Genomic DNA, 22851 nt, shown 5'->3' on the forward strand with positions numbered 1-22851 from the left:
CTCTCTACACAGGGTAGATACCAGGCTCTTCCCACCTGAACCTATGCGTTTATTAAGCCATCAGGCTATGTTTCATGGGCTCCTTCCCCTAGTCCCTGTGAATGAAGGTTGTAACTTCCACAGACATAATTGTAGATTCCCTGGCAGTGAATATGCACCCTTTTCTTTTTCTTCCTTTCTTCTTCCGCATAGATTTTTATAAGTGATATTTTTGTGTCTCATGTTACTTATTACAGCAGATAGTAATAACTAAAATGGCTACATACCTGCTTTCCATTTCAAACAAATTGTTCTAAAGTAAACTTTAAATAGATATATTTAAAAGCACTGATCATTCAGTGTCACAATATAGGGACCTGAGTAAATATATGTATTGCAGTAAAAGATCTCTGTATTGTATAAGTGACCCTGCCCCGATTCTAGTTATTGTAAACGGGCTGCAGCTGTGATGGCCTTAATTGGGTGGCAGCTGTGGCCTGTGGAGGTAGCTGGGATAAAAGGGGGTGGGGTGGTCAGGGAGAACCTTGGAGGAGTCCTGATGAAGAAGCAGGAGCAACACTGCTGTGAAGAGCTGCTTGGGAGAAAACCATCTAGAAGGTATGGGACTCTAGAAATATGAATACAACATCACTTCACTCTAATCTGTCCCAGGGCAGCTATTAACAAGAACCTGGGTTACTCTTACCTCCTGGGGTGTAGCATGCAGATATTTCCTATCCTCTGGGAGACCAATTTTTATTATCCTGGAGCTTGTGTCTCCCACAGTATGCCTTTTCAGTTTTCCAATGGCAGATAAAGCCACTGTGGAAAGCACATTGCTGCTGCACATTAGACAAAGAATTCCTTTTTTCCGTCTGTGCTTCATCTTCTTTGTACCACATTTCCACATGCTGTCAAAGCATTGTATTTCCCCCTGTGTTACAGCTCCTTCAGCCAAGTATGAGGCCAAGGGGAGCAACTACACTATCAGCAGATTCACATTTGATCTTACTTTTGTTCTTTAGTATACATTTATCTTTCCCCTCTGATTTGTATACAACAAAATAGGTTTGGTCCCAAATGCCAAAAGGTACATGATGAAATGAAAAAGACATTTTTTTCTGTGTTGATGTCACTAGTAGCATGATATCAAAAGATAAATTTACTGTGAGAATGACCATAAAGACAAAAAAATTGTGTTATTTGCTATAACTGTCAAATATATCTTCTGTCTTTTATATCTTTGTTTCCTGTTCCTACATAATAAGGAGACAAAGAAACAGACTTGTTTGGAGAAAGTTGTTTTATGAACTTGCTTACAAAGTTTTTCCCTGGTACTGCAGTTATAATGACAGTAACTGTCACCTAACAGCAAGTAATGTTGGCTCTACAGTCATACACGGATATATGGGCTTTTGTTAGGGTTTCTGCTCTTTAAATATAATTTAATTTTGATTAGAGTCTAGACAAAAATAACCCTAACTTACTGTTCAGGCTTGTGACTGGGTTTTTCATTAGTGAGTATAAAAATTTAGTACTATAGTGCATACTCATAAAATCAGCAGTTTTATGTTTTGGAGGCTAAAGATTTTTGCTGCTTACATTAATATTATATGATCTTATCATAATGATTATCTGAATTGTGCAATTTTAGTTGTAATTGTATGCTATAAATAAATTCTCTATTCTATCTGGTTTATTTGACACCAGTTAAGATTTTAGATGTTGCATTTATGGATACCTCAAAAAGCAAGCCCTTCAAATCTATGAATATTTTTCTCTTGACACAATCATCTTGCATGTTGTGAATGAATACGTCTTCAAGCAAGCAGAAAATAATGCACTGTTAGCTGCAGAGAAGTGCCAAACTTCTGCAAGAGGGGTTTGTGTAAAACTCTAGTTAGGCTAAGAAAAGAAGCCCACTTTCTCTGTCAGTCTTCTTTCCAATCATCTCCCTTTTCCCTGTTTTTCTACACATGCTTATCCTAACTATAGTACACAAAACAGATTGCAACACCAAGCATATTTATAGGCAAAGGTTAAAAGATCATGCTGTCAACATTTATGGATACATAAAGAAAAAGATGAAAATAAAAGACATTTTATTGTTACATTCTTTTCATAAGGAACCTTTCCAAAACAGAAGAGATGCTGTCTTACTTTTACAGAAGCAGCAGCATTGCCCCTCAAACTGACAATGACATAGGTATGCTTGGGAAGGGAATTGTGATCTTGCTCAGGATACCCCTTTGGCACTCTTTCCATCTGTGGTTCAAGACAGAAATTTAGGCTGTGTTTCTGACTGAACTAGAGTTAGTTTATTTCTTCATGTGGCAAGCCTTATTAGTGCAGAGCAGTACAGTTTTCACCTACTTGTGCCAGGAGGAGTGATTCTAACATATAAAGAAAGTCTCTAAACAGCTCATAAACTGACATGTTTGGAACATAATACAGCAGTGTTCATGTTTAAATAGCAGCAGAGAAAGACAAGAGCAGTTATGGTAATGCTTATTTCTTTCTCATTCATTTTGTGTTATAGAGGCAATCCTTTAGGCCAACCCTTTACAGAGGGCACATGATCCTAAATTTCAGTTGAACCACATCTACAACAGTAGGAATTTCTAAGTCAGCAGGGAAAAAAAAGCATATTTAGACGAATTGACTAAGCTATTCACTTGAGGTCTTTATTTTGTCTTTCTCTCTCATTCAGCTACACAAGGAACTTATAGGATTGCATAGCAAGAACCTCCAGACTAGATACCTTAAACATAGATGTTTTTCTCAGGCTTTGTATCTATTTACTTTTCCCTCCTCTTTTTGTTATGTTTTGTTGAGAACACATGAGGAGAACTAAAAGCAGTGTGCCTTGTAAATATTCCACTGTAAAACTAAAAAAGTATTCTGTGTACAAATACTTTCAGGATATCTTATCTTGCACTTTGTATAGCCTAATATTTTTTTCTTTAGCCAAGGTTACCAACGACTTGAAGTTTTCACTGAATAGTGATATTGATGACAGGGTACTCTTTCTTTAGGTCTCCAGTTACTTTATAACATTCTAGTGTGCATGAACTCAATATTTTATCCCCTTTCAATGTGTATTATCTTGCATTTGTGAAGAATTGAAGCCCACCTGCCAAACATTTCAACATTTTCATGCTGTTATGTAGTAAGAGCTAAATATGTAATGACCAGACCTGTAAAACACAACAGGTTTTTCTTTTCAGTTTCTATATGCTTGGAAGGGGGAAGGAATATTGTGGATCTGGGCCTGGTATGTGTGAATAATGACTACATTCTAGCTTTCAATGCACATAATCAGAGATAAGTAAATAAGTAATACTTTTTATAAACTGTTGCAAATATTAAGTATTTTTCAGGAATATTCTTATAGTGGTTGCAATGGGCACTACATTTAGTGGTCCCTAACTCCACTAAACTCTCAGCTTGGTGAATTTTCATTTTGTTTACAAATCTCAGAGCCCTTGTTTGCAATGGAAACACTGAAGTAATATTTTTCCATTAAAACACGCAAACACATTATTTAATATTTTTATATATCTATATCTAAAGATCATCTTGCACCTGTGGCTTAACATTAGCAAAACATTCTTAACCATGCTTTATTCTGGAGCATCTCAGCTCTTTCACCTAAAGCAGAATTGACAGGTTGGAAATGTAGAGATTTCTTAGTGTCAGGTTACATGCATTTGCTTGACAAGAGGCATATTTGCACAGCTATGCCACCTACAGAATTTCTGTCCTTCACACCCTTTCTGGAAGTCAATGGCAGAGGTCTATGCAGTGACCCTTTTCAGGCAGCCATGAAAATCGAGATTTGGAATTGGAATAATGACTTAGATGCAATTTCTGCATGCGTCGTCCTTAAAAACATGAAGTCTTTACTCTTGAAATCTTAGAGACTGGACGACTTCATCCAGGTCAAGTGCCTGGAAAGTCTTTCTTATCACAAATTGCCTGGACTCAATTGCTATAAGGACTTCCTTAGTGAGATAATATTGGCTTTAACCATGTAATAATTTTCTAGAAAATTGTGTTGTGTCTATTGCATTAATAGATCTCACTACTTCCCAGAAGATTTAGCTCCATTGAATTAACTCTTCTTTTATTACATCTATATTAAACTTCATTTTTGATGGTAAACTTTTTTCTATTTTGTTTTTTGTCGAAAATATGGAAGAGATTTTGCATGACTTAAGCTTCTGGAGACATACTGAAGTACTCTGTGAGTTATGCTTTTAAAATGCATCAACTAATGGTTGAGAATAAGTATTTTAATTTGAGATATATTGCCTTAGAAGTGATGATGATTTTACCGCCACCACCCATCCTCCCTGCCCCACTTCTTGGAGTATTTAGGAGGACTTTGAGTTTTCTTTGTGAATTAATGAATCTATCAATTTTCTCCTTCCTGAAGCAATAGTTGATCTTTATGACATAACCTGTCTTGCACCTTGGAACCAGTAGAAAATTCAATTGATCTTTGGAAAGGAAAAAAAATCACCTTCCTTTATTCTAATTTCTCTCCACAGTCACACTAATTTTCACCCAAGGGCAAACCATTTTTATTTAATTCTACTTGTCTTTTTAATAAATGAGCATGTTAACAATGTCCACTAATAGAGATGATAATTCTTCCATTTTAACCTTGAAAGTTTCTTGCCAATTCATAATTCAATCAGCAATGCATTTAAATATTTTATACAGGCATTTCTTTGAAAGCCTGGTAGTTTCCTTTTCCTTCAAAGCAATAAATATTTTGTATTGTATTATCAGGGAAAAATGGTGAAACACAAATACTGTAGAAGTCAGGTGAAACACACATCTCTAATATTAGAATTCCTAATAAGCATAGTGAAAGATTTGACCTTTATTCCAAATAGTTTTAAAAGGTCTTTACTGCTAATAAGTAGTGCTTCTCCTTCCTGGCTCTCCATGACAATGGAACCACAATAGCAGACAATGCACCTCTAAAAGGGTACATCCAAACAGGTTCTGCTTAAGTCTCTACATTCACAGTTTTTCAGAAGGCTTGCTTTGCACAGAGCTGTCTACAATGTTGACCACGTGTTGTCACTGCATTTGGTATTCAAAGTTACCTGACCACAATCATTTCCTTCTTGAGTATGGAAGTACCCCGGAGACGAGTATTTTGTCATTTTTTACCAGCCCTATGTGTTATATAATGTTACCATGAGGAAAGAAGCCCTGTTTTATTTCTCCTCATTCTATTGAGCATTCTTTGTTGTGTCCTCGCAGTGCCTGCTGCCCAAACTTACACTGACTGAAAAAAGGCTCAGTGTGAGCAGACTGGTGTGCTCTTGGTCGCCTGTGGCAGCTGCTCTGGGAGAATTCTCTGAATGGTCTGTCTCCTGGGCTTCTTTTAGCCTGACATATGACTTCTGAGAAATTTCAGTGTTGTGCCAGCTTTGCCTCTGGGAAGCCACAGCTTCTGTGGCTGTGGTCATTTAAGGCTGGTGGGACTGCAGTATGCTTTGGAAGTGTATCAGCCAGCAACAGGTGACAAAATTTTGGAAGCATAGAGTCATGGAAGCCTTGTGTTGCCATGAGCAGTCAGATATAATTTTGGAGCCCAAACTGACAAACCAGTCACTAATGGCTCCTGGCCTCTCACAACTTGTAGGAAACTAGCCATCCCAAGTTGTTCAAAGTTATGACTGATGTTTCAAAGAGTATCCACTGAGCACTTTATTTTGGATAACACAGGCAGCAGATGCTGAAAAGCGTGTCTAGACTTCCATTCTGTATTTCTTCTGCATTGTGGAGGCTCTTGTAGGATGCAGACTCCAGCCTGATGTCTGGTGGCAGGATAATGGCATCTGTGAAAGACACGACATGACAACATTGTCCATATCCATTTCCCTTTCTGAATCTGATTCCAGAGATATATAAAACCTGTTCTCTCCATTGTCTCTCTGTTGTGCATCCATTTTTTCCTGATCCGTCTTCTATATTTACAGGCTTCTGGTGTAAAAAAAAAAAAGAGAATAACAATGAGATTTTTGTCAGAATTTAATGCGGATGTATGTTCTGGTAATTTCTGCAGTTATACACCATGGTTTTAGAGGAAAAAAATTAGTAGAAGTCTTGTCAGGTCCTGACTATGCAGATACAGAAGGCAACACATCTCTTTAACAGGATGTCTGCCTTAAAAAAATCCATGATTGCATCAACAGTCTCTCAAAATGACAAAGACTCTCAGCAAAGACAGACACAATTAATTAAGAGACACACAGCAAAACATCTGCATATGAGGCTGCTCAAAATCTCCCTTCTACTCATGATCCCTTCAAGAACTGTAGGATATGCTCTTGAAGCTGCCAGTGCTTCTGTTCCAGAGAATTAATGAAGACAAGATAAAGCATCTGTATTCCATTCTCTTTTGTGATGGAAAATAAATTCTCAGAATTGAACTCGCCAACACATTCTTTGTGACAGCAGTGGTCACAATAGTGACACTGCTCATGAAATTTCATTGAACAGTTTTATTTTTTGCTGTGGCAAAAAGCATTTCAGTAGTGTCAGACTATAAGACCTAGAGCTGCTTTTTCTGAGTTAATAGACAACAGGCTCTTTGTAATTTATTCTTCCTATATATGATAACACTTTTTGGAAACCATATTGCAATTGTCCTGACCTATCTTTCTCTCTTCTTTAGGTAAGTTTCAAAAATATTATCTTTTCTTCTCTATTTGTTTTTTGCCAGTTTTTAATTTCTACCTAATCACAAAGGGCTTGTTAAACAAAATTTGTCCGACTTTTATAGTTGGGCACGTATTCTGCCCATATTTTTATGGGATAAGATTTTTTTTGGCAACCCTGTTGTAACCTTTTGGCTCAAGCATTATTTTGTTGACTTTTTTTTTTATATAGACAAATACCTAGGTGAAATTAAATATATATAATTATGCTCTATAAAAGAAATTCAGTTTTTCAAAACAAGGATTGCAAGTGAACATAGAACCATTTGAGATGAAAGTAACTTTTAAGAAAACTGAATTCAAAAACTGAAGGAGTACTTGGGAAAGTAGTCAGTCATTTCCTTTCCCATATATCCTATAATGCAAAAATGTCTCATTTAATCAGATCAGGATGAATAAAAAGCAGATGTGTCTCTAATAAAAAAAAAAAATCAAGAAAAACTAAACATATAAAGATGCCTTTGAGACACTTTTATATTCACATTCTATTGAATGTTGAATTGTTAGGTAGAATACATCCCTTAGAAAATTCCTGTGAAGCCTTCCAAAGTTAGAGTTCTGACTAGGGGTCCCTAATTTGAATATATTTTGTATGAATGACACAAAATGAAAGAAGTTAGGAAAGCTATTTAACAATCCTTGCTTTATAATGAAATGAAAGGACAAATACTGGAAAGCTGGGAAGCTTGTTACTTTATTGCACACAGGTGAAAACATAACATGATATCTGTTCTTTGTGTGAAATTGTATGTTATTAACCGAAACTCTGTTTTTAAGTTTCTCTCTATATTTTAGCCCTTGGAACACCGTCAGAATTCATCTCTGTTTTTAAACAGTACTTACTCAGTCAAAGGATCCACTTATCCCTGTAGAGAGCTCATCTTCACTTTATATTCCTTCAGTTCAATCTACTGAATAAATGCTTTACAGAGAAAATACTATATTTTAGTACTCACTTTTTCTGATTTTTAGCTTTCATTTAGCTCTGCTGTAATTTTGAAAACAAATAGTCTTTCCACTATAATTCCTTTTTTTTTTCCCCTGGGAAATTTCATGAGATTTTATTTGGTTTTTGTTTTTTTTCCTGGGAAGGTATGTAAATGTCTAAAATTCTGAGACTTTCAGGGTAAGAACAAGTTTAAGTGAAGACACTTGCTTATTTCTCAAAGTACCCCACTTTTCTGGCTAGGCACATTTCCATATGGGCATCTGAGCAGTGACCTGAAGAGATTGCTCTCTTTGTGACTGTGAAATTCTGTTTGGGGGAGTAGATTCTGGCCTCTTTACCTCACTCAGTTCTTCCACTTTTATAAGTGTACATATTACATCTGTTAAACATACCCAGTTCTCCTGGATGTTTGATAGCTGCTGAAACAAGGAGGGATCTTTCTCATGGTGATTTTGCCTGGCTCGCTCTGTGGGACAGACTGGTATCTCTTCTTTGTAAGGATTTGCGCATGCGGAGCTTCAGACTTAAGTCCATTTTGAATACTCCCTTTAGCTGCGTGAGTACTTCTGGTTTTCAGTAGAGGACTGTAGCAATTGTAGATGCATATAGTTATCCAAACATAATACACTTTCATACAACTGAGCTGAGAAAGATCACTTCCAGAGGCTCTAAAAGCTCTTTATTTCTTTATGCAATCACAGATAAGAATCTACTCCATGAAGGCAATTCAAAAACATAAAATAATGAGAAAAAATTCTCTTGCAGTTGCTAGGCTTTCCAGCAGTTGCTAGGAGATAGGCAGCAGTGATAGTGATTTTGGAAAATAGGTCCCACATTAGGCAAACAAGGACTGATTTCCAAACTTCTAGCAGCTTTATTGTCCAGGTACTGTATGAGCTAATATACTTCCCTAATGAAGTATATATACACTTATATAATGACCTTATCAGAAAAAAATTAAATGTTCTTGAGCATATAAATTTTTTAAAAACTCTCCTTTTACTTTTTCCTTTTTTTTTTTTTTTTTTTTTTTTTCCATCCTAGGCTTTAAGAAATATCAGAATCAGAAACAGCAGGAGGACCAGCAGCATTAGAAATAGTGTGTTTGACATTTCATTTCAGGCAAGCCAGAAAGGTTTTTTAAATCATGCTGTCTGCCTTTTCTCTTTGGCACATCCTTTCCCTTTGATTTCCTTTTCATTCTCCTGAGTTTTTCATTATCTTTCCAGTACAAAACATTAGACCACCGTGCTACATAATGGAAATGAAACATTTAAGGGATACTGAGTGCTGTGGCCTCACTGCAGATCAGAATGTGACAGTGATACATGTAAGTTTAACTTCTTTGAAAATCATACTGCTTTTTATATGATAGCTGAGAGTAGCAGAACCATACTGGGTTCTAAATTAAATGTGCAGGATTAATGACTTGCTCAGGATTCGGTGAGACTTTTCTATTACTCTGACTGGATTTTCAGTTTATAAAAAATTGTTTCTGCCTTCCTGGGAAAAATTAATAAATATGTCAGAAAGTCTTCTGAGATGTATTTTGAACTGTAATGATCTAATTCAAATAATATATTGGATTTCTGTGACTTTCAGAACCTTTATGAAGTTAAATTTATTCCAGTGAAGATCTATGTGTTCTTAAAGCAACTAACCAAAGAACATTGAGCATTAATCAATTACATGTTAATTTATTTATTGCCTTAATTACAGATTTTGATAATACTGACTTCTATTTTTTTGTAGAATAATTTGAAAAAACAGTAGAGTTGAATGCTAATTCAGTAACTGTGGAGGATTTATAGAGGGGTAGCAGAGAGACACATAAATGATCCTGGCAATCATGAAAGGATGAACAATATCTGATATCAGAAATTTGCTTGCAAGTGCTTTTAGAATGTTTAGTTAAATTGCAAATATTTCATACTAATGGAAAAAGGAAAAACAAACCCCAAAGCGAACATAATATAAACTTGCAATAGTCTAAAGAAGACTGATTTTGATAACTTAACCTGCAATTAAGTTTTAATTTAATTCACAAATTTGTGTTTTAATTCCTGTCCTTGGCCAAAATTCCTTCTGTTATAACCTGAAAGAGAAAACAATTTGAAATCTACCATCCTTGTTCTGCCTTAGAAAAAGTGGCTAAAGCTCTGACTCACCATCTGAAGACTGGGCACTTTGCAGTTGAAGGAAGGTGAAGTGCCTACAATTCTGGGGATCTTGGACCATTGAATGACAGGATATGAAAGAAATCAGTATTCTTGCAGAAACTCTTGTGTCCCTGGGGTCAGGGAGGCTGGAAATTTGTTATCAACCCTGAAACCACTCTTAATGCTGGGCATTTTACAGGATCAGAGGAAACTTGAATTTATCATACTAGCATCAGGAAGTACAGGGAAAGCAAACAATACCCCTAAGCTTGACTTAAAAATAGTGTTAAAAAGTTTCTATAACACCTTGGAAAATTTCTTCTCCCAAGATGGGATTAAGGATTCACCTCAAGACTACTTCCTACATGTTGCTTTTCATGAAAGGGAATTGAATTTGGATAGAAAAAAAATCTTTCTTACAGTTTTCTGTTCTCACTTGTATTTCTTCTGACTGTAACTTCTATGCATCCAAATTTAGTGTCTCTTTTACTCAGAGTATCAGAGGGATCTCCTTTCTCACGGATCTCTTCTGCCACCACCACAATCCATGTCACATGAGGAAACATTTCTAGAGCAGCTTCACACTACTGAACCCAGACAAGCTCATGAAACATCTTGATTCTTCAAAGATTCATTTGTATAATGTAGATGTATTCTTTCACCAAAGCCACTAACTGAGGGAAGCTTACACCACCCTAATTTTGCATATGCTTCTACCTGCAGTTTCTGGTGCACCTGGAACTAATCCTTCATCAACATACTGGTGAGAGTGAAATTCTAGACCAATTTAAGGAGAAAAAGATCCTTAGCAAATTATACATAACACAATTCTGTTTACAAAAGCAATTCAGAGTAGCCCTTCAGTTGGTGAAAATCACTAGCCATGACAAGGCTGAGTCCTGTTCCAAAAATAAGAAAACCATGTTACAAATATCATAGGCTGAGCAAAACTTTGACCTATTGTTCTCTGACATGAAAGGCAAACTTCATTTGTTATAGCTGCTTTTATAGCACATATGCTAAGAGAAATCAAATCTTTTATTTCTATCCTCAAGTCCTCAAACATCAGTGAGGTGAATGAGGTGTATTGGTTTGCAGTGTTAGCAGGAAGATGCTTAAGCATTCTGTGCTGCATTATCAGTCCCCTGACTAACCCAGCATCCTTGTTTATTTGAATCATGATCTCTAGCTCCAGTATTCAGCATTGGACTGCATATTTGTAAAAATGGGAAATCAGAGTTTCCTCTTCTACAGAGTTGATGGGTCATGTGATATAATCACTTAAACCTCCTTCCTCTTATATTTAAATATTGCTTTAGGAGGTTCATTCAGGAAACATTACATGGATAATTCACACACACACAAAAACATTTACAATTTAATGAGCAGGAACAGCAAATACAATAAGATTGAGGTTATGTATTTTTCACTAAAAACCTTTATGAGATGGTTGATTGTTGCTTTGCCCTCCTAGCCAAAGGTATTACATTTAAGAACAAATTTTTCCTTATTGCTGTTACAAGCAAATTATAATGTTTGCCAAATTTGTAGAACACATATAAGGAAAATTATTCAATGTAACACAGTACTAATATGTAATGAACCACATTTGCATTTTTTTCATTAGCTACAGTTCCCGTCTTTCTTCAGTGATATCTTAATTATTCTTGGAGGATAATGTTCTATTTCTGCAAAAACACAAATGTGAGTTCAGAGTTGCAGTGTTTTTAAAGAAACTTGTATTTCTTCATGTATATTTGGAATTGTATTGAGCCACTTTCAATAGATCTGTAATTATAAAGGGAGATGTCATCGAAAGATTTTGAACACTTGACTACATGGTTTCTAACCTAGCTGTTAGAAATCCAATTAATACAGAACCTGCAATGAAGTATAGGTAAAACCAAGTAGCTGTTTAAAACTGAAGCTCAGGTTATGCCTTAGAAGGATGAGACAATCATCTCTGGTCCCATCTAATATGCCCTTTCTGCTGTGGAAAGCACTTATCCACAAACATTCAACCTGTTCTAGTTTTACTTTTTTTTTCTTTTTTCTTTTTTTCAGAGAGGATGGAGGGCAGGGCACTGACTAAATATTAGTCCTTAATTTCTCCTCATGACTCAAAGTTGTGTTTTATTCAGTTTATAAATAATTTATTTTCCTGATCCTGCAATAAGGTAATGCTTCCCTCTTCCCATTACCATTTACATCTGGTTTTCTTTGGAGATGAGTTCTTCTGTGCTTACAACACTTTCCTGAGGATAAAATACTGTTTTCAGTTCCAGTGTACTTGCACTGATATTGATAGCCTTATCTAAGCTGTCTGCAGTTTGGTGGTATCTGGGAAAATAATCTAGTGAAGAATGACTTGTACCTTTCATGCTTTTTATAAAAATGGTTTCTGAGGCATTTGTTAGTCTCTGCATTCAGACACAGTGTTCTGTGTCAGGTGGGGATGTGGTCTCATATGGGGTTGCTGGTCTCTTGTAGTTCTAGCAGGGATTTCTTGCTTAAATGTAACATTTGGTTGCTATGCATTTAGGTTACCCTTTATCCCTTATGTATATATATATGCGCACATTGCAGGGTGAAGGCAAAAAAAAAAAAAAGCCATTTCTAAGACTTTCTGATGATGTGATTGGGCACTGGAAGAAGCTCTCCTGGGAAATTGTCACAGCATAAAGCCTGACAGATTTCACAGTGTTTGGACAATGGCACATGGTGAGATTCTTGGGGCTGTCCTGTACAGGGCCAGGAGCTGGACTTCATGTTCTTTGTGAAGCCCTTCCAAACCCAAGCATTCTATGATTCTGTGATGTGATTAGGGGCACCAGAGTCCACCTGAGAACTCCATTTTCTTCAAAGACTGAAGGAGGTGAGAGTGGGAAACTTAAGACAAAGGAGGTATTTGGTGCAGGTATTTGTAGCTGTTAACAAGAAGACGAACCTCCTGTGACACTTGTACTTTTCCTCTGTCTTCAACAGCCTTTAGCCAATGTATCCTTGCCCAACTTTTTTCCTGTTGCTTGCTTGATCTATGTCTTGCTTTACTTTAAACTCAGGAATTTAAGTGGATAAAACTCCTTGTTTAATGCCTGAAGGATCATCTTGATCTATCTGAATTAGAGGGATCTTTAACAAGGGACAAATTTTCCTGCTCTTGCCATAAAGATATTAGGCTCATAGGACAGGTTTTCTTCAGTCACAGAGAGAGAAGACTTCTACTACAAAATTTCTGCTCTGCAGTGAAATTAAGAAAAAATAAACTTGTCAAGTAAAAAGAAGCTAAGATAACCACATATCCCCTCAAAACTCAAAAATATCTGAGGGAATCAACAAGGTATTTCCCTTCACAAAACATAGCTGCAGATCTTTGGGCTAGTGCTGGGTTGTGTATTCAGATGATGAGATTACGAATCTGTGTGCTTTTCTTGAATATATCCCATAAACAGGCTTTGAACCCTCCAGGGTATTTCAGAAATGTTAAGGGTAGAATTTTGTGAATGACTACGCAGAATATGCAGAGAATTGTAGAGTCCACGTACATAGTTGGTGTAGAAAAGAATCTTGCTTAGAATAGGTGCATTTAAAAAAATAATTTTCCTAGATTATTTCTGTTACTCCGCCCCACATCCTCAAGCATATAAAAGGTATGTATAAAGTGTATATAATATATGTAAAAAGAAATAACACAAGCTAATCCAAAGGAGCTATGTCAGCATACAACAGAGAATTGACAAATTTGTCAACAGGCAAAGCCTCAAAATAACTACAAAGCAAAGAGGTTGACAATCTGAATTGCTTGAAGATCCAGATCTGATCAAACTTCATGTAAAGACTCTTCAAGGCTAAGGTATGTGTGTCATAGGCATAGGTGTAGGTTAAGGTGAACAGCTTTAGGGTAAAGTAGTCTAAAAGTGTTATTTCAGTGCATTCACATAGAAGGAATCTAAAGAGCCTGTACAGACATGTGGTCAGAAGAATCCCAAGATCAGTGTTCATGTACACTTTGGTGGACACTAGGTTATGTAGAAGAGGGCACTTTTCCCCCACTATCTTGTGTCTCAGGGAGCCCCCAGGGAACTTTCCAGGAGGGCCACATTATCTTCACGTCAGACACTGGAAGCAAACATCCAAAACATTTCATTTTTCTGCAGAAACACTCCTGTGGCTAGATCCTATATGATGGCTTCTTACAGAAAGAAATTCTGTTTTCACAGAAGCCTTGCTAGAGCAGACTAATCTGGCTTTCCTCCTTCAGTGTATGATATAAAACATATGCCATTTATGAAAGACTTGAGTTGAATCACTATCATAATAAAAAGAGAGGTACTTCAAGTAACCTTTTATTTTAATCATTGAATTGTACTGTATTTTGATCAAGACATAATTTACTGGGAAATGTCACAAATAATAGCAACACGTGCCATAATGTAATGACAAAGTCTGAAATTGTCTTATCTTAAATCAATGAAGGGTATTGAATCTTATTTTCCCTGAGTAATTTCAAAGACACATTAACACAGATAACAAGACGCAAGCTAGTCATGACAGGAATACAATTCAAAATTTTACTCACTCTTAATTTCACTGTATTTTAGTTTACTTCAAGGAAATGTGTCCTAGATTTTGAAGAAACATTTTCTTTTGAACAGTAAAATCTGCTTTCCAATTAGTTTGTAATTTGTTTCAGATTGTATTTGAAAAACAATTAATGATAAAGTGATTGTAGTATTCCTATTGTGTCTAGCTCATATAGTTTGGCCCCAGCATAAGAAGAATAGCAGAGATATAAACTTAAAAAGAAATTGCTTGTCAAAGTTGACAGGTTAAGGAGATAAGCTGGTGCAATTAAAGAGAGAGTAGATAAGTTATTATATTATATCACAGCATTAAGCCAAGATTTTCAAGTTGGCTCTCAAGGGTGAAAAGATAGAAGACTGCAAGCATTTGAGGGACCTGCTCACCTGAGTGTAATTGCCATTGGAACAAGATAAGCTATCATAAAAACATAACAAACATCTGCTTGGTAGGTATTATATAATTTGTATGAATGTCAAATATTACACCAAAGTCTCATTTCCAGCTTTGGTTTTTTTTTAATTTTTTTTTTTTTTTTGCTATTTAAAGTGATTCTTTGTGTTTTGACATACTAAATATCTAAGTTTGATTCAGCTCCAAAATGCATGCAGCAGAGGAGCTAAACTCTGGCAGCTGGACAATCACATGATGGAAACCACTGCCCTGCTGCAACTGGGAGTTGCTTCCCATGGCACAATGAACACATCCTACTCTTGTTGTGTATTGGTTGCACAGATAAAAATTAAGTAGTAGCAATTCTATTTCAGGTTATTCATTCATAAAACTCAACTACCTTGAACTACTCTCACACCATTTTCAGCTGTCTGCCTTCCACAAGCCATTTCTCCACAGCAGGAAGCCAACATACTTCTTTCCTATGGAAGAGCTCCATGAAAAACTAGAGTAGCACACCAAATACAGCTAAGAGAGAACAGAATAGAAGTAAACGGTGGTGAAATGACAACAGGTGTGGACACAAGTTGCAACATTCAGATAGGACTGAATGTTTGGGACATGGTACGCCACTTGACTAAAATCTTGAATTTTACTCTATCTACATTTCAAACTCACTGACACAAATCACTACAGCTCTGAACTGTTTAAATGAGCTAGGATCCAGGAGTTGCCAGTATGCCAAAGATTTGGCATAACTTCTTTTCACAACTATGTTTTTTCTCAGTATATAAGTAAATCAACAGTTTATTCACACTTGAGTTTAGCTATTATGAGTATGAATTTCTTTACTTAGAGAGGCTGAAAATATCTGTGGACAAACATTGCTAGTTATTAAAAGCTCCAGCTTACAGCACAATGATATAAATTAGGATAACAAGGCAGCTCAGAGAAAAAAATAAATGAAAAAAAGCATTAAGGTTAGAGGAAATTAGGCTGTTTATTGTTTCTTTTGTTCTTCATCCTCTGTTTTCTCTCAGACAGACGCATACCCCAGCTTTTGAACTGGCACATCTAATGGTTTGTACTCTCTGTGTGATGGTTTGGCCCTGACAGCAGACCAGCACCTACCCAGCTGCTCTTCCACCCCCAGCAAAACAGAAGAAAAAAAATAAGAAGAATAAGGGAAAACCACTCAAAGATAAAAAATAGAAGCAGCTGAATATAGGAAGGTAAGACAAGGAGAGGGAAAAGACCCCAAACCCCTCACCCCCACCTCAGCCAATGAGTCTCTAAAGAGTGGTCACCTCAAAAGCCACTACAGCCATCCTCTATTTCTTTTTTTAATACTGGGCTTGACATTACATGGTATGGAACATTCCCCTGGCCATTTTGAATAATCTGTCTGGGCTGTGTCCCCTTTCAGCTTATTAATGGTTTCATAGATGTGTTCCCTCAGTCACTCCCCAAGTGATGTTGTTTTATCCATGAAAGGAAAATTAATTCTCGCCCAGGTAGACCCAGTAGGCTCTAGCATGAGTCCAAAGGGTCTGGATGTGACTTTAAAAATTGTTGATATTGGTGATGTCTCAGAAGCAGGTACAAGGACATGCCAGGAGCAGCTCATATTACCAAAGGAAGATATCTCTGTACAAGCTACATGTAACTGCCTCTACACTCAATAATGTCAAAAAGGTGCCTACAGAGAATAATTTGGCTGGCTGACTTTGGGAACTTCATTCACCAGCTTAAGTAGAAGCAGTTCATACCATTCATGTCTGGGAAGTCAGACATGAGGCCTATAAGGCTACTTGAGGTCTGAAGTATTAGACTGTCCTTCGAGCCCATCAGACTCTGCAGCAGCTGTTTACTTAGATGGGAGCCTGACATAACTGACCTTTGCAAACAAAGGAAGTCCCCAAACAATTTTCTCTTTAATCTCTCAGTTCTTCAGAAAAATGTATCAGGAGTTTACTTCCTTGCTACCAACCAGCTCCAAAAGTTGCAAATGTGGGGAAGAAAACAAAATGAAGGATGACACCGATGAATCTGAACAAGAAGTAGGAGAGAAATTCATCCCCGTTGACTATGGGTAGGCAAGGTTGTAGGATGCCTTAGTGGGTGCCCAAAACCTTGTGATTCTGTGAGTGCTATCTGGGACTTTGTGTCCTCAGGCTGATTTATCAGCTTCTGTCAGCAGCAGATGTCCTTTTAGGAGTCTGCAGAGACTGGAATGCAGCTGTGAATCCCTTGGCCTTGGGAAAACTTGAAGGGCAGCAGAGGACATGACATAAACCTTGTGAGTGATGGATAACAGCTGGTTTGGGAACTAGTCATGAACCTCTCCCAAACCAGATGGAAATCTCTCCAGGGCATCTTTGAGTCTGTGATTAGCCATTCTCTGCCTGACTAAAAACCTGTTTCTTCTTTCTCTCTTTTTCTTTTTTTTTTTTTTCTTTAACATTCTGAGAAACAGGTATGTGATGTAAGGTGCAGTGCATGGGCTGGAAGGAAAGTGAAGAAGGAAAAGCATGCAAGCAGTAATGAAATGTTCTGAGTTCAAAGGTGATTGACTTCCAGGATTCAGTGGAGACTGCCTACCTGCCAGGGAGGGATCCTATGATCCCGTGGCGCTTGGCTTGATTGTCCTAGACTCTTCTGCTGAAGAATAGTTGTGGGTTTTTTTATGGCAAATCCTAGACATTGCTTGTGGAAAAATGGGAACTCTTCAATTTTAATTTTTATTTTAATTTATAAATTGTTGGATTCAATATCTTGTGTGGCAGGAATACAGCTGGTGCAGCAAAAGGATAATATAATAATTTTTTCTGCCTTTTAAAAATTATTATAAATTTTTTTAAATAAAAGCAGTGATATAAAAAATAAATTCAATGATGATGCCATAAATATATCCAAAGACAGATAATAGATAGATACTCTCCATGGTTTCTCAAAGAAAAAAATGAGCAGAAAAGCATAGCATTGCAAAGCAATATCTGGCATAGTGCATGCGAAGCATGAACTGAATATAGTAAGTGTTTAAAAATGTTAATTGTTCTACCACAGATGAAGGTAATTCCTTTGAGAAAGAAATTCTCCTTTTCCCCCTTGGAAAAATTCCTTAATAGTGTTTAAAATAGAAATGGACTAGAGGGAGCACAAAATATATTTTAAATAACAATTTCCATACAAATATAGCTAAAGGCTATTCAGTTATGCATTTCTGTGCATCTATCATCAATGTATTTGACTAATGTTGGTCCCAATATTTCATTTTCATTGATTAGTGGCATTTAAAACAAATGTGTTCTATACACTGGTGGAACTATTTTCCACTCGAATCATAAAATGTTGGAATATAAATTGAACATTTTTCAAAACACAGCTGAGGTACTGCAGCAAAGTTACCTATTCTTGCTCTATGAGTAAAATTTGCTTTTCCTCAAGATGATTCAAGATTTTCCTACCTAACCTTTGTTGTTTGCATGCAGTTTTTGGCAACAGACAGTTCCTGAGATCTGTCAAGGGTCTTTCATTTTGCATAATAGACCCAAAAATCATGGAAAGGAGATTATGGTCCTGGAGGGACAGGAGTGAATGACAGAAGAGATGGTAAGGCAGTTTCAGCTGAAGCATGCCTTGACTTTACTGACAAAGTGATTGTACTTATTTCAGATGTTTATCTAAAATTCAGTGCTATTTTTATTTTTTGTTTAGAAAAATAAGTAATGTTGTAACATTTCCTGGGCTCAGTCCTGCTTGAAATGGAGAACACAAGAGTTGGATTTGAATAATTCAAATAATCAGTGTCTTCTTTACTGACTGTGTTGTATATGAGAACTTGGAGCTGAGTTTCCAGACTGACAGCCAGGCTGTTGCCAGTTCTGTAGGTATGATCTGGCAATAGAGAAATGTCATTCTCAGGGCTGTCAATTCAATATTTGAATAGAAACAGGATTCTCACATATTTAAAGGACTGTACTCTGCATGCATTTTAAGTACACTCTACTATTACAGAGTCTAAAGGGCAAGATCAATCATTTCAGCTGCTCTCACCTGATGAGCTGGAGTTGGTGTCAGGGTCTCACAAGAACTGTTCTCCTTCTGTGTTGTTCAGTGTCTGAGTGAGAAGAAGTCCCAAGGCCAGATATTTTGTTTTAGCAAAGTTCATTAACAAACTATGTTTAATATAAATAATCCCAGTGTATAGCTGTAGCAATTATATTTTTACAGATATTTTGTAAGCTGCCTATTTAAGATATAAAATTTCTAGCACACTGTCACTCATCAACAAAGACAATCTGACCCGTGCTACTCATATTTTCTGTTAACTGGCAAAGCTGTGGTCTTATCCCAGTTCAAAACAAAGTTTTATGCATACTGTTCCAATGTAATTCATATACATTTAGTGCTAAAGGGAAATTTCAATATGAAATTAAAACATCTCTATAATTCCCAGGTCTAGTTTTGTGATTCAGTCAATTAATGTGAGTGAAATTTACACTAAGGTGTTCTCAAAGTTAATAGCAGATGATTATTTGATTCTGTCATCATTTTGAAAGCACTTGGTATCACTCATCAAACCCATCAAGCAAATAAAAGCTATGGTACTTTTATTTTATGCTTGGCATTTTAAATATGTATCTCATTAATTAAATGTCCATAGAAGTCACTTCTTTTATTGCTCTGAAATAACAGTTGCAACCAATAGATTAAAATATTAGAGATATAAATTTAAACCAAAACAAGGACATCTCTAGTGTAGGTTGTCACTTTGAGTGGATTGACAGTTGAAATGAGAAATTTTTTTCTTTTGTCAGCTCTTGTTAGACCCTTAACATAATGACTTCACAGTACATTAATTTTTCTTTATTTTTCATTGCTTGAATGAAGCATAACTAGAATGGCTATGATGAAAACTGAAATTAACAGAAAAAGGAATATAAAGACTTGATATAATGCCTGTCCCTTGAGGCCACAGAAAAAGCACCCCAATATGTTTTTTGTGGAAAGCATGAGTCTTCCTAACAAAATGACTCTGTGCATTCCTGTTCTATATTTGTATGGAAGAAGATTTCACTGTTGAAATGAAAGTCAACAGTAATGTAATTTCTTGCAGGTGGATTTGAAAATTATAAACTAAAACAAGCTTGAAATATTTGTTAATGTGATAAGCACTGTGGTCGATCACAGTTACTGTCAGCCACAATATTAGTCTTACTTAAGTAGAATTCATGGAGAAAAATATATGTTTAATGATGCTACTGAATATGTAGCAACATTGCCCTATAAAAGTGCTAGCTGGTGGTGTTATTATCTCTGATGAGAATGCAGAGTAATGAGGATGGATGTTGGAGAAATGCTTCATATTTAATGATGTGAAGTTAGGATGAATTTTCAACACTTTACCAATAGAGCTGTGTTTATTTTTAAAGTCTGTGCTAATGTCCTAACATTTCTAAGTGTGTATTTAAATAACTTGCTGCATAAAGTCAAAAATGTCAACCTTCTTCATGGTTGAGATTACTAAAAGTAATGTATTTCCCTTTTGATGCGCTGGTATATGCCAGACAACCAAATTTGTTATTTCTTTTAGTATTTATCTCCTAGTCAATAGGTGATAATATTTTCTCATTTTTAAGGCCTTAACAGAGGGTTAACATGCAATAGTGCCTTACTCTGTCCTGTTTTTCCTTCTAAGAACTCTTTTATTTTATCCCCTCCTGATTATGAATTGTCTTCCATTTTATCATGTGAGATTAGAACTGCCTCCATATTCTCATATGTATTTTATATATATATATATCTATGTATATACATACATAGTAAAATGCTGGGGGTTTTTTGTTATGAAAAATTTCTTTTTCTTTTTCCTTCACATTTTCTAGGTAGTACATAACATTCTTGATATTGAATCACATGGTCAACAAGCGTCAGCTTTAAAGCATATTATACATTGTTAGAACGCAAACTTGTCCAACATTTTTCCTGGATTATAGTAGAAGTTGCATTACAAAAAATATTACATTCGGATTATAAGATAGTAAAGTGACCCTTCACACAGCAGGATTGATTTATGAGCAGACTAGCTTAATTGTATTATCATTTATTTGATAGTGGCAGAAATAGCAAAATATGCTTGGAATTATATGTCCATAGTTTCCATTTAAATAGGATAAACATTCTTATAAAAATATTCCCATTTCCATCGTGGTAAAAAAATATTCAACAAAGATAAATTTGAATTTGTTTCAAAATTTATAGTTACTGGGAAGCTGCAAGAGAAGTGATTTTGCAAAAATACAAGAAGACTTTAAAAATACATAAAATAATTTAAGATTATATTTACCTTTGCTCAGTTATGATAGTAATTGTCTTCACAAGAGGAGATATATTTTTTCACTATGAGATCATTATAAAAATAAGATTAAATTACAGTAATCAGACTGAATAAGAAAAAATAGAGAAAATTACACTGTACCAGAGTAACTAATATTTTGTAACTCTAAGGAAAAAAAATAGTGCTGTTTCTATAATCCTTTTTTTTTACTGAATTTATAGTTGGTAAAGCAAATGAAGATAATTAATCTTTTGCCCCATAGGAAGATCTATTTTATAACTTGTAAGATCTTCTGTAATCTTTAAAATCTTAATATGACATACTTACACTTTCCTTAAAAATAAAAGTGTGGTTATTTCTAGTCAACTTAGAAGAAATATTACTTTGGTCATGTTAGTAAAAGGTATAGAAAGACTCTGAATACTTCAAAAACTATTATTCCATATTTCAGGATATCAGTCTCATATTTTCAAGTTTGCACAGAACAGCGCATTTTGCTTCCTGTTAAGTGCTAACATTCTGCTTTGTCCTTCAGCTCTAAAAATGAACTCAGAAGTTCTGATTGTGCTTGGCGCAATAAGAAGGGGTGAGGAACTGAGACCAGACTTCGGTGAAGAAAAACATGTTATAAATTCACTAGATTTGAATTTGAAGGTTGAAGGTTGTCTTACCTGCAATAGTGTTTAAAAACTATGGAAATAATTGTGTTGTCTAAATATATGTTCTATCTATATGGTCTATATGACCTCCAGGGGTGCATTAAACCTTATTTATCCCTTGATACTATAAAATAGGTAATAAACTATAAACAAAAATATTATTATATATTTGTTTTATCTTCATTCATTAATTTCACGTGGTTTATATTAATAATCTTAGGGAATCTTAAGGCAGTTAAATACTACATGTTACAGCTCAAACACTGAAATCTTTGGTTCCCTTAAATTGTCATTAATTGGCTGGAAGTACCATGATTGACATTTATTGCTTTACTTTTGCATAAGGTGGTGTGTAAAATGATTGAACAACACTGAAGATAAACTACAACTATTCACCAGATTCATTTAAGATAAATGCACATTAAGTCAGAGACTTAACAAATGAGAGTTGCTAAAATATTGACCAGTGTTTTAGTGTTTTCACTGTCTAAAACATTTTCTCTCATTCCACCCAGATGTACAGTTAACTGAAAAATGTGCAGCATGATTCTGATCAGAATCAGTGCTAATGATGTTAATGGAAAAACAGTGGTGGAAAAGTGACAGTGTCTGAATGCTAGTTTTCGAGCTTTATTTATCTATTAGTTTGTTTTTCCTACACTGGTCCATTGAGAACGTGAGGCAGTAGGCTGCCTGCTGCAGTCTTCATAGATCTGCCAGCACTTACCTCCACTAAAAATGGGTGTTCCCAGGCTGACAAAAGAAAGGCAGATCCCACCCTTGAAAGTAAGCTCGATGAGATCCAGCTGACAGTGCTTGGAAGGGAAGTGCTTTTCCTTGCACAGGCTGGCTGAACTCTGGTATTAATAACCCCCTTAACAGGTGTTGAACAAGAATGACCAAAGCACCAACTGGCAGCGAGGCTGCTCACAGATTGGATGGGTGCTCTCCTCATTGGTTATAAACCTGGTGGGGAGGCTGGGCCTGGGGAGTGATTGTGAACTGAGCTACATCCAACTGCCAGCTGGTCATTAGTGGGGTTCCCCAT

The 22851-nt window shown here is 35.9% G+C and overlaps 1 long non-coding RNA gene across 3 annotated transcripts; it reads left to right on the forward strand.

Moving 5' to 3' along the window:
* Nucleotides 1–526: 526 nt before the first annotated feature.
* On the forward strand, nt 527–21836 carry LOC135457714 (uncharacterized). 3 transcript variants are annotated; one of them, XR_010442759.1, is made up of 5 exons: nt 527–597; nt 15845–16036; nt 17281–17369; nt 18296–18416; nt 21680–21836. It is a non-coding gene; the product is annotated as an uncharacterized LOC135457714 (long non-coding RNA). The 3 variants fall into 3 exon arrangements; XR_010442760.1 differs by lacking the exon at nt 527–597 and adding an exon at nt 8909–9001; XR_010442762.1 differs by lacking the exon at nt 527–597 and adding an exon at nt 15367–15428.
* Nucleotides 21837–22851: the final 1015 nt, after the last annotated feature.

Source organism: Zonotrichia leucophrys, chromosome 1A (assembly GCF_028769735.1).
Source record: "Zonotrichia leucophrys gambelii isolate GWCS_2022_RI chromosome 1A, RI_Zleu_2.0, whole genome shotgun sequence".
Classification (NCBI taxonomy): Eukaryota; Metazoa; Chordata; class Aves; order Passeriformes; family Passerellidae; genus Zonotrichia; species Zonotrichia leucophrys.